Source organism: Panthera onca, chromosome X, assembly GCF_046562875.1.
Source record: "Panthera onca isolate mPanOnc1 chromosome X, mPanOnc1 haplotype 2, whole genome shotgun sequence".
In the NCBI taxonomy this organism is placed as follows: domain Eukaryota; kingdom Metazoa; phylum Chordata; class Mammalia; order Carnivora; family Felidae; genus Panthera; species Panthera onca.
Window position 1 is genome coordinate 17645673 of NC_138357.1, and position 11480 is coordinate 17657152.

The window sequence follows — 11480 nt, forward strand, 5'->3', positions numbered from 1 at the left end:
CTTCACTGCCCACCAGCCCTGACTCGGCTGATGGGAGAGGTTGGCCAAGGGCATAGGCTTAAGTGCAAAGCCTTGGGCTGGCTTTATATGACAGAGTGTGTGAGTTGAGGCAGCCATGGTCTCAGAAAGCCAGGGATACACTTAGGAAGGAACTTCTATCTTCTGAGCTGTCACCCTTCAGGACTCAAGGCGAATATAGGGCTGGTTCACCTGGCACCCTTATTCTCCCACAGAGACTTTAAGTGGCAGCGAGAAGTGTATGGTCTACATGGAGGGCCTTTGGGCCTCAGAAAATAGACATTATCAGAGGGATGGTGTGGTCAGTGTTCTCAAGGAGGAGGTAGGACCTATAGGGAAGACAACTGGGAGAAAAATTGATATTTAGAGATAACTTCTCCGGACACCCGACTGGCTCAGTCGGCAGAGCATGCAGCTCTTGAGCTCAGGGTTTTGAGTTCAAGCCCCATACTGGGTGCGGAAACTGCTTAAAAAAATATTCAAAAGAGAGATAACTTCTCACATACATTTTCAGTTAGGACCAGCAAGAATAAATACACAAGTAGCTAGTTGTTTGAGAGAGAGAGCATGCTCACAAGCAGGAGACAGGGGCAGAGGGAGAGAGAGAATCTTAAGGAGGCTCCACACTCAGCAACAGCACAGAGCCTGATGTGGGGTGACCTGAGCCAAATCAAGAGCCAGTTGCTTAACTGACTGAACCACACAGGCACCCCTGGAAACTTCTCTTCATCAAGGTATAATAAAGGTACACTAATGAGCAAGTGAAACCATAAGCCAAGGAGGGGGAGAAGGTACCTGTAGAACATTTTGCCAGTGTTTAGACAAGGTGAATAGGTGTAGATCACAGGACCCACTCCTAGGGTATGCCCTACAAGCAGGACCCTTATTCTCTATGGTCTTGGTAGAGAGTCCTCGAGAAAATCTAAATGCACTTCAAAGCAGAAATAGAACAAATATCACTTATTAATGAATATGCATTATAATCAAAACCTGGCAGGAAAATATCAACCTTGTTCAACTCTTGGAGCAAAGAGGAAATAATGTGAAAATTGGCATAACCATTGCAAAATCATAAATAATGACCTTGCATACAATTTGTGGTGTTAGCAAAGCTAGGCTTCAAGTAAAGTTTGATGCCTTCAATGAGTTCACATTTCAAAGAACAGAGAATGAAAATACAATCTGTATTGAGAGTTCACCCTGGGTAGGACCTCCATGCTAAAATATTCCTTCCACTCTTCCTGGCACTTGCATGGTGGGCACTGTTACCTGCCTTGCAGAGTCCTTTATGAGTTGGATGCTTCTCCTTGCCCTTGTTCCACATTTCAAAAATGGACTGTGTCAAAGGCTCAGAAGATGTGTCAACAGCAATGGCTGCACAGGCGCACACGATTCTGATACGTGATCTACGTGGGAGTCGAGGGAAGTGCTCTTTGCCCCTGGTAGGGGGGTATCCGCGTGCTGGTCCAACAACTGGTTAGTGGGAATAAAGCAGGAAAAGCAGATACATTTCCACATGACTAAAATATTGCATGGATACACGTCGATTGGGCACATCCCTGTTTACTGGGACACTGGCCCTAGAGCTGAAAGGAATGCTTCTCACACCTATGCCACAGTTGGCTTGGGGTTCTCTTCAGCGTGTGTATTCTGGTGCAAAGTAAGAACGCTCTGTCGACTAAAACTTTTCCCACAACTGGGACATTTATGGGGCTCTCCTCCTCGGTGGATTTTCTGGCGTCTCATACAACTTGATCTATCACAAAGCCTTTTCTTACACTCAAAGGATCGGTTCATTGCTTGTTGACGAGAGGCTCTCTGGTGCATTATTAAGTGTGACCCCTGAGTGAATCGCTTGTTACACACAGAGTATTCACAGGGCATCTCCCCTGTGTGAAGTCGATGGTGCCTAAGGAGGTCTGATTTACGAAGGAATCTTTTCGCACACTCAAGGCACTCAGGAGGGAGCTCTCCCGAGTGAATTGCATGTGCTTATTAAGTAGCTTCTTTTTAACAAAACATCTCCCACACTGCATACATTGGTGTAGTTTCTCTCTGGAACTGTTTTGCTGACTGGCTGTGGGGCTGAAAGGATTTTCCCAGTTGGAGCTCTCAGCTGTTTCTCCTAGAGAGAGATTCTGATCATGGACAGGGATTGCACGATCTCTGCATGACGGTTCTGCTGGTTTTCCCAATGGAAATCCCAACCGGGCTCCGATGTGGGGCTCGAACTCCCAAACCTTGAGATCATGACCTGAGCAGAAATCAAGAGTCAGATGCTTAGCCAATTGAGCCACCCAGGCGCCCCAATCATATCTATTAAAGTTATAAATATATATGTCCACTAACCAACTGTTCCTATTTTCGAAATCTGTCCTACCAACACATGCCCATAGAAGGATGCCCATTGTGTTTTACGGCTTGACTCCAGGGTATTTTGGCCAACACTGAATTGCACTCAGAAGTCATGGGGAGTCTCTTCTCTTTATCCTCATCACCAGCCAGTTTGTGTTGCCACATAACCAACCACCAGATTGGTTTTTCTAGAAATGAGCCTAAGTGCATGAACGAACCCTCTTTGTATTGGCCCCTAGGGCATTCATTTCTTCCACACAGACGGACACCCCTTAGCTCAAAAGTCTGCTGCTGGTGCCAAACAAATTCTCTCACACGCAGTGATTTAAAAGGTAGTCCCAGAATCAAACTGTTAGCCATTTAGACCCCGCCTACTTTGCATACCCCAGGAAACTTCACCCCACATCTGCCAGCCATTGAAAAGATGGAGCCTTACAGTTGGTTCTATAACCTCAAGCTGCTGCTGCCCTTTAGAATTCAGTGACCCATCAACTGCCCATCGTGCTACTGGGCTATAAGATCCCTAGATAGGCAAGTCCCCTCTGGGAGCCCTCACTCCCTGGGGACTTCCCACCTCCTCCTCCCCTTCTGACTCTGGCCTTGGCCGGAAGCAAAGCAGAGAGTTGCCACAAACCTTGTACACGCTACTGCCACCTCCTGGTCACATCTTTTTCCTTGATCAGTCCCTAGATCTCTCAGACTTTCTCCAAGTGTAAGAAGGATGGGATTTTGGCGATCAGGAGGTAAATATGAGGACCTCCCATTCAGTAGTATGAAGCATATTAGATCACTATTTTTTTAATTTGTTTTTACATTTTATTTATTTTTGAGAGAGAGAGAGAGAGACAGCACAAGTGGGGGAGAGGTAGAGAGAGAGAGGGAGACACAGAATCTGAAGCAGGCTCCAGGCTCCGAGCTGTCAGCACAGAGCCCGACGTGGGGCTTGAACTCACAAGCCGTAAGATCATGACCTGAGCCGAAGTTGGACGCTTAACCGACTGAGCCACCCAGGCGCCCCATGAAGCATGTTAGATCACTTTAAACAGTTATGAGAAAGGGGTAGTTTCCTTTGTTCCTACCGGGTGTATTTTACTTGTTGAATTCATCCTCTGTCTCTCTTGCTGAATACACGGGACCGTCTGGTGCTTTCGAGAAGCCAAGTATCACAATCAAGAACAATGTGTCAGCTTGGCATCATATGTGATCTTTGTACTTCGCACTGTTGCCACGAGGAGCAGTCCGCATGGGGAGTGGGGGGTGGAATGCAGAGATTTGTATTTAAACATGACTGGCCAGGTTCTGACACTGTTTGCAGGCATAGACACAAAGCACAGGTTTTTAAAACCTTGACAACAGACCAGAGATGTAGGTGAGGCAAACATTGGAACATAAATGACAATATTTTATACAGTTTGGCTTTCACCATAATAAATACACATACGTATTTGTGGGCTTTCCTCTGTCACCTCTATTAAAAACGAGACAGAGTCCACGACTTCTACGTGCCCCGTACTTGCTAAAGTAAGCTACAAAAAATACTGCACCTGGACAAATCGATTCAATGTAGAAAGGAGCCCAAAGGTGTCGCCAAACACGCACTCTGTAATGGTAGGAGTTGAATTCTACGGGAGTCATGGCATTGCACAGACATCATATAGTCCCAGTGTTAGGTGTGTGAGGACCCAGCTGTTCTCTCCAAGGAGAGAGTGGAGTCTCACCTGTGCCCTCCCCCATAGTCTGCCAGGCACCTGGAGAAGAGAGATGGCACTCAGAATGGAAACCAGAAGAGATGGGGTGGAAGCCATGGTTAAGCACAGGAGTTAGAATGATCTATTAGCGTCAAGAGGGCATTTGAAAGCAAGAAACCCAAGCAAGGTAACTGAAAGCTTGACAGATCTTCGCATCCACATAAAATGATCATTTCTGACATGTTATCTCCCAGGATCTGCCCGCAAGACCTTGTACTTTCTTATTGTGCACAATCCCCCAAAGATCTCGACCACCCTAGACACTTCTACCACCTTCTATAAGCTTTTGGCTTGCACACCTCTATCCCAAACCCTGATCTCTCTCCTGAGCTCTGATGCCACATTGGCCATTTCCACCTGGAGACCCATAAGCCTCGCAAGTTCCTCACGTACAAATCTAGACTCACTTTGACCCACCAAATCTGACCCTCTTCTTGTGTTCTGTGTCAGTGAATAATGATGCCATTTACCCAGTTCACCAGAAGCTGGATGCCATTCCCAACGCTCACTGCTCCATCACCCAATGCCTAGTCAACCACCAAGTCCTGCATTTTCCACGGGCCACATAGCTTTTGAATCAGTCCCCCTTTTCTCATTCTGTCATCACCAACATGACCTTAGTTTAGAAAATCATCCTCTCACCTGGGTGATTGCAACAACCTTTCAAATGGTGCCCCTGCCTCAAGTCTTGCCCTTTCCTATTGCGGTCAGAGTGATCACGTAAAATGCAATCTGTGTAGTAGGTCTCTTCCCTGAGAATGCCCGGTGACTCCCCGTTGCCCTGATGAGAAAGAGTAACTTCTCCACAAGGCTGACGAAGTTGTTCATGATCCAGGACGCTGCTTCTCTCTCCAGGCTTTTCAGTGCTACTCAGGTTCCTTGGTACCCCTCAAGCTGTAGCAGGACGTCCTCAAATATACCAAGCGCTCTCTCCTCCGAGCCTCTGCACATGCTGTGTGTTCCACCCAGAGCTCTCTCCCTTCCTCACCACGATGCATCCTACAGGTTTCCACGCAGACCCCCCCTTCCTCCAGGACGATTTCCCTCTCTGCCACGGGCTGGTTAGGCAGTCCTCCTATGGATTTCCATAGCATTTTACAGTCCTGTATGCCTCACAGATAGTACCTACAGTCCCATTTACATATGTGAACTGTGCATAGCTCTTAGTAGGTGCTCATATATAGTAATTGAATGGATAAATGTTCCAAAGATGTGGAAAAGGGACCTGGTTTCGAAGCCCAGGCACTGAGCTGGTTATGGATCTGCCAGATATCAACATTTCGTAACTTGGGCTATTCTCGATATGTTCATTTTTTATGTCTCCTTGTTGTCTCAGCATTTCAACGTCTTAGAAGTGTCAACATGTTGGGGCGCCTGGGCGGCTCAGTCAGTTAAGCATCTGACTTCGGCTCAGGTCATGATCTCACGTTTGTGAGTTTGAGCCCGGCGTTGGGCTCTGTGCTGACAGCTCAGAACCCGGAGCCTGCTTTGGATTCTGTGTCTCTGTCTCCCTCTCTGCCCCTTCCCTGCTCATTCTCTGTCTCTCTCTCTCAAAAATAAATAAACATTAAAACAAATTTTTTTAAGTGTCCACATGTTGAAGCTGTGGCTGAGAGAGTTAGAAAGGACATTTCAGGCCACATTTGGGCCAAAGTCAGTGGGGGAGGGGAGAGCAGAGGGGTGTCGGGTAGCCACAGGAATCACTGGTAGCAATGTTACGAGAATCCCCAAGGGGAAGCGAAATGTAGGGACACGAGCTATGCAGCCCAGCTGCCTTTCTCTGCCTGGACCTTCTCCTTCTAGCACAAACTCTTGGAGACTCTGGAGCAGTGGTCCTGTAATATGTACAGGCCTAGCCTGGAGAGCTTGAGAAAATGCACCCCAGGTGACCCTGACACACGTAAGCTGCTTACCACTCTTGGAGAAATGCTGTTCTAGGTTCTGATCGCATGAGATACATATTTGCTTTATACTGTGGTAAGTGATTAAATCATCTTCAAGGACCTAAAGTGAGTATATTTATAGTGCACCAAGTTTGAATGAGGCTGTTATGCCATAAAAGCCATTGAGGAACCCACAACAATGGGTTTTTAATCCCATCTGATGTACCGTGCTTTGTTCTCAGCTCCTCCCAGAGAGGCGTCCCTCCTCCCACGCTTCATCACGGTGGTCCCCTTCCATCCAGCAGTGGGTGTTTCTGACCCACCCCCAGACCTGGAGAGCGCTTCAGCTCTCAAAGTACAAACCTCAGAAAGGAAATAAAACCCCTGCCTTACCGGGGTCCAGGAAGGGCTGGCACTCCTCAGCGGCACCATAGCTCAGCTCCTGCAGCCCTGCCTGTGGGATCCAAGGCTCTGCCACTGGGCCCTCCGGGGCAGGTCCCATTACTTGGAGTGGGGGTGACTCCAGGTGGATGTTTGGTGGTACGTGTGCCGTTCCCACCGGTGCCAGTTCTTCCAAGAGCATTTCCTGCCTATCGATCTGGGGCAAATGGCAGAACCCATCACTCTAAAGTCTAGACCAGCAATGCCCGGTAGCGACAGTGTGACCCGTGTACGTCATTTTGCTTTTGCAGTACCCGCATAAACAAAGAAGAAAGCGATGAAGTCAATCTTAATAACATGCCTCGGTTAACCCAGTACCGCTAAAATACCCTAAGTTCAGAATGTAATCAACGCCAACCATTACTAGGGAGATATCTCACCTACTTTATTTCTCATGCTCAGTCTTCTGAATGTGGCCAGCGTTTTCCACTTAGAGCGCATCTCAGTTTGCACTGGCCACATCGCTAGCGCTCAAGGGCCACCCACACTTGGCCGGTGGCGGCCGTACTGGGCAGTGCACGATTAGGCCACAGGCACGTAAAATCTGCTATCGTAAGCCAAACCCAGAGGACAGAGAGAGGAAGGGAAACCATAAATTCCTTACGCCCTGGGGCGGGCGCAGCAAATTTTGCAAGGCTCCAGTTCAGTGAGGCTAACTGCACAGCCCCGTCAACACACAACACCGGGCACCTAAGGCCCAACTCGAAGCCCTTTCTCCCTCCTGCCACAGGTTCTGCCCTGTGCCCTTCTGAGCAGGGGACAGTAGCGCCACCACCACAGGCTGACGTGGCATGAAGGCAGGTGGCCGGCGGAACTCAGTGGGCAGAGACGGGAGTATAAACCGTTCACGGTGCGGCACTGCTCCGGGTCCCCGCCAACTCTGTAGTTCCCCCTCAAACTTCCATCCAGGTAAAAAGAACCTGTCAAGGACTTCACACTGTGGCTCATATACACACCAAATAGTGTTGCATATGGTAGCGTGACCTGAATTTTCTAGGAAAGCCCTACCTGGGAAATCAGACAACCACTGTATTCCTTGTTGTTCAGATTGACTGACACTCGTTGCCACTGTGGAAAATCACACGACCAGCGGTGCCACCCAGTGTTTGAGCTGTCCCAGTCTGAACTGGTGGCTGTCGCCTTCCCGGTGACTTTATGCATAGATGCGGGCATCTGACAACTTCAAGTCTTCTGTGCAGTCAAGCCCGAAAAGGGAGTGTGTTCAAATGCTGATTCGATTATGGCAAACTATGTCCCCTTTCCTTGATATCCTTTCTAGACTCCACCTGACCCGGGCTGGCAACATTTTCTTGTAAAGAGCCACATAGGAAACATTTTAGGCTTTGTGGGCCACATTCAGTCTGTCCCTTACTGTCCTTTCTTCAAAAAACAATAACCCTTTCACAGCTTAAAACTCCTATCAGTTCACTGGGTATACAAACACAAGCTGTGGCCAGATCTGGCCGGCACACCCTAAAGCACAACATTGATGCTATTGGAGGATGAATGTGGGTGGGTTGTGTTACCTATGAATTTGTGTACCCATTTCTTTGTGTACACGCATCAGTGGGCACCAGCCACAGCTGAGGACAGGACAAAACAAGAGGAACAGCAGTGGTTACCAGAGGCTGTACTTACCTGCCTTAACTTACTTACTTTGCACCAAAGCCCTAATGTAGCAGACGGAGCTTTCCGGTGGTTTTGAGAGGCTGACAAAAGCCATGGACTCACTTCCTGGAAAAATACCCATGCAAATCCAGATCTGCATCTAATTTCCCAAAGGTTCATAAAACGTCCAAGACCCTTCTAGGACTGTGCTGTGCAATAAGGTAGCCACTAGAGCCAGGTGGACATTTAAGCCTAAAGTCATTAAAATACAAAATTCTGGTCCCAGCCACATTTCAAACGCTCCGCAGCCACCAGTGCAGAAAGATCTCTTGAACAGCTTGGCTCTGGAATTCCACCAAGGCTAAGAGCACCTGCCTTAAGGAGAACCCACCACACATGTGCTGGCCTGTAACCCCACTCCCTGTCTGATACAGGCTGTCTTGTGTCTCTGAATATACACAGGCCACAAAAGAAATGGGGAACGATACTTACACACTGGTGAACACCCTGAAAGTTCATGTAGCTCTGAGGAACCCCCGGTCACCTTCAACGGCAGGCATCTTAGCTAGAGCCACGCCTCCAAAGGCAGCAAATCTGCACCCCTCATCCTTCTCCACTCAATGTGTGTGTACTTCAGTCCACATCGGCGTGCCCCTCATCCTGCTGTGGCATGCCTCATGGCTTTCTCGTGAGAAAAATACACTGCCACAGGGCAGGCCATCAGCCATCTGTTCTGCATTAATAACCAGGGACACCGATCACGTTCGTGGCTCTCTGTCCGAGTGCTGTTCTCGGCCTCCTGCATATATGAGGTCATGTGGCCCTCACCCAAAGCTAGGAGGTGGGGACTAGTGTTATCCCCTAAATGTAGACGAGGGGACTGAAGTTGGAGGCTCAGGAGGACTGAATAACCTGTCCCATGTCACCCAGTGAATGCCAGAGGGAAATGGTGACGAGGTTAGAGTGGATAGACCCTTGCAACGCTCACGTCTAAAACCATCCAAATGTTCTTAGTGCGATGTCTGAGGTCGCAGAGGTGGTCACATGCACATCTGCACAGGTCTCCAGACCTGTGGGTACCTGCCCCCATGCTCTCCCTGTATTCACCCACACAATTCATGTATCCTTCCTCCTCCCATCCCTGGGCAAGTCTCTTAAAGGACACCCAGTGTCTCTCCTTGTAACAGCAGCTTCACAAAATTTCCTGTGTCGGATGCAACTGCACGGAAGCGAACGACAGCATGCGGGGCACAGAGGAAGCACTCAGGAAAGGTTATTGTCCCCAGCACTGATTCCTAGAAAGCTTCCCCATCTCCCGCCTAGGCACCTAACCATTGCTGGAGGGCATCCGGGAACTCGGCCGGCTGGGCCTGTGTACCCACCATTACCGTGCTCGGCCTCGCAGCCCGCAGCCCTCCCCAGACGCGCCGAACCCTCCACCACGTCCACCAGGGCCCTGACTGTCCCGCTGTCCCTCCGTCCGCCCTTCCGCAAAGAAACGTCACTGCACCCCGGGACTCACGGCTTCTCCCCAAAGCCGCCTGAGCGAGCCTGCTCTCACCCGGCCCACGGATAGAGAGGTGTTTGCAGAGCGGGCACTCGGAGAAAGGCGAGGGGGCACACGTCGTGGGAACGTCTATTTTTATTTTTTCTTTAATTTTTTTTATTTATTCAATTTCAAGTGATCTTTTTTTTAATATATGAAATTTATTGTCAAATTGGTTTCCATACAACACCCAGTGCTCATCCCAAAAGATGCCCTCTTCAATACCCATCACCTACCCTCCCCTCCCTCCCATCTCCCATCAACCCTGTTTGTTCTCAGTTTTTAAGAGTCTCTTATGCTTTGGCTCTCTCCCCCTCTAACCTCTTTTTTTTTTTCTTCCCCTCCTCCATGGGTTTCTGTTAAGTTTCTCAGGATCCACATAAGAGTGAAAACATATGGTATCTGTCTTTCTCTGGATGGCTTATTTCACTTAGCAGCACACTCTCCAGTTCCATCGTCGTGGGAACGTCTAAAGGCCAGTCACCAATCGGCTGCCGGGGTAGCGGGCATGGCCCCAGCGCGCTCCTGCCCACGATGTCCCGCCTCCCGGAGGAGCTATCCCAGCCCCAAACAACCCTGAAGGCCTGGCCAGGGCATAGCGATTGGTGGGCGGCAGGGACCCCCGTGAATTGGGGTTGGCAGCCCGTCTCTAGTCCCTGGGCCTCTGGAAGAATGAGGCACCTCACTAGTTGCTCCTATTCGTGCTGAAGCCCAGGTCAGGGCTGGAGGTGATTCAGGTCCCCTGGCCTCAGGGTCAAGGGATCTCAGCTTTCTGGAAAGTGTCTCTGGGAGGCACAGGGACCCGCTTTATGTCCCACCTTTCTTTCCAGCTCCAGAGACTCAGGAGAATCTGCCTCCGCTTATGTTCCTGTGTCCAGGGACACACAAGGACCCACCACTCGATGGTCTTTACGTTCCCGCACCCTGGGACTCACAGGGACCTGCCACCCCTTCCATTTCTGTGTCCAGGGACACACAGGACCATGCCACGTGATGGTGTTTCCATTCCCGGGTCCAGGGACGCACAGAGATCAGCCTCCAATTCCATCCCTGGGTCCATGGGTGCACTGGGACCCGCCATGCAATGGTCTTTCCATTCACACGACCAGGTACCCACAGGGACCTTCCATTCCTGTGTCCAGAAATACACAGCAACCAGCCACACGACTGTCGTTCCATTCCTGCACATAAGGACACACAAGGACCAGCCATCCCCTTCCATTCCTTTGTTTAGGGACCCACAGGGACCCGCCGTGCAAGTTCTTTTATTGTCTCACCCAGGGACACACAGGACTCTGCCTCCCCATGTGTGCCTGTGTCCAGGGAACGGTATTGCCTTCACCCGCCAAGAGAACCACGGAGACGCGAATCCGTTCCATTCCTGTGTCGAGCAACGCAGAAGGATGCGTCACCAAAGGCTGATCGGTCACACGCACTGGGCCCCACAGCAACCTGCCTCCACTTCCATTCTCGTGGCCCGGAGGACACAGGTACCCGTTCGCCACATCCTTTCCATTTCCTCACTTCTTGGAAGCCAGGGACCTGCTGAAATTTCCAGTCCTGCTTCCCTGGATGGGACGTCCCTGGAGGGCCCACGGATGCCTTTCTCTTCCCGCCCTCAGGGACTCCCAGGGACCTGCATCTCCCACTCTTCCTGTGCCCAGCGATGCACAGGCGACACCTGCCATGAGATGGTGTATTAATTTCCCTGTCAAGGGACCAGCGGGACCTGCCGCCCCATCCATCCCTGTTTCCATGGCACACAGGAACACACGAAGCCCAAGTTTTGTCACTTGGTGAGCGCGAGCATGGTTGGGGACCAGCCTTCCCTTCCATTTCTTTGTCTAGAGGTGCACAGGGACCTGCCACGACATGGCCATT

At 50.0% G+C, this 11480-nt stretch overlaps 1 pseudogene; it reads right to left on the reverse strand.

Moving 5' to 3' along the window:
• Window positions 1-1497: 1497 nt before the first annotated feature.
• On the reverse strand, window positions 1498-6506 carry LOC145713692 (zinc finger protein 449-like; annotated as a pseudogene).
• Window positions 6507-11480: the final 4974 nt, after the last annotated feature.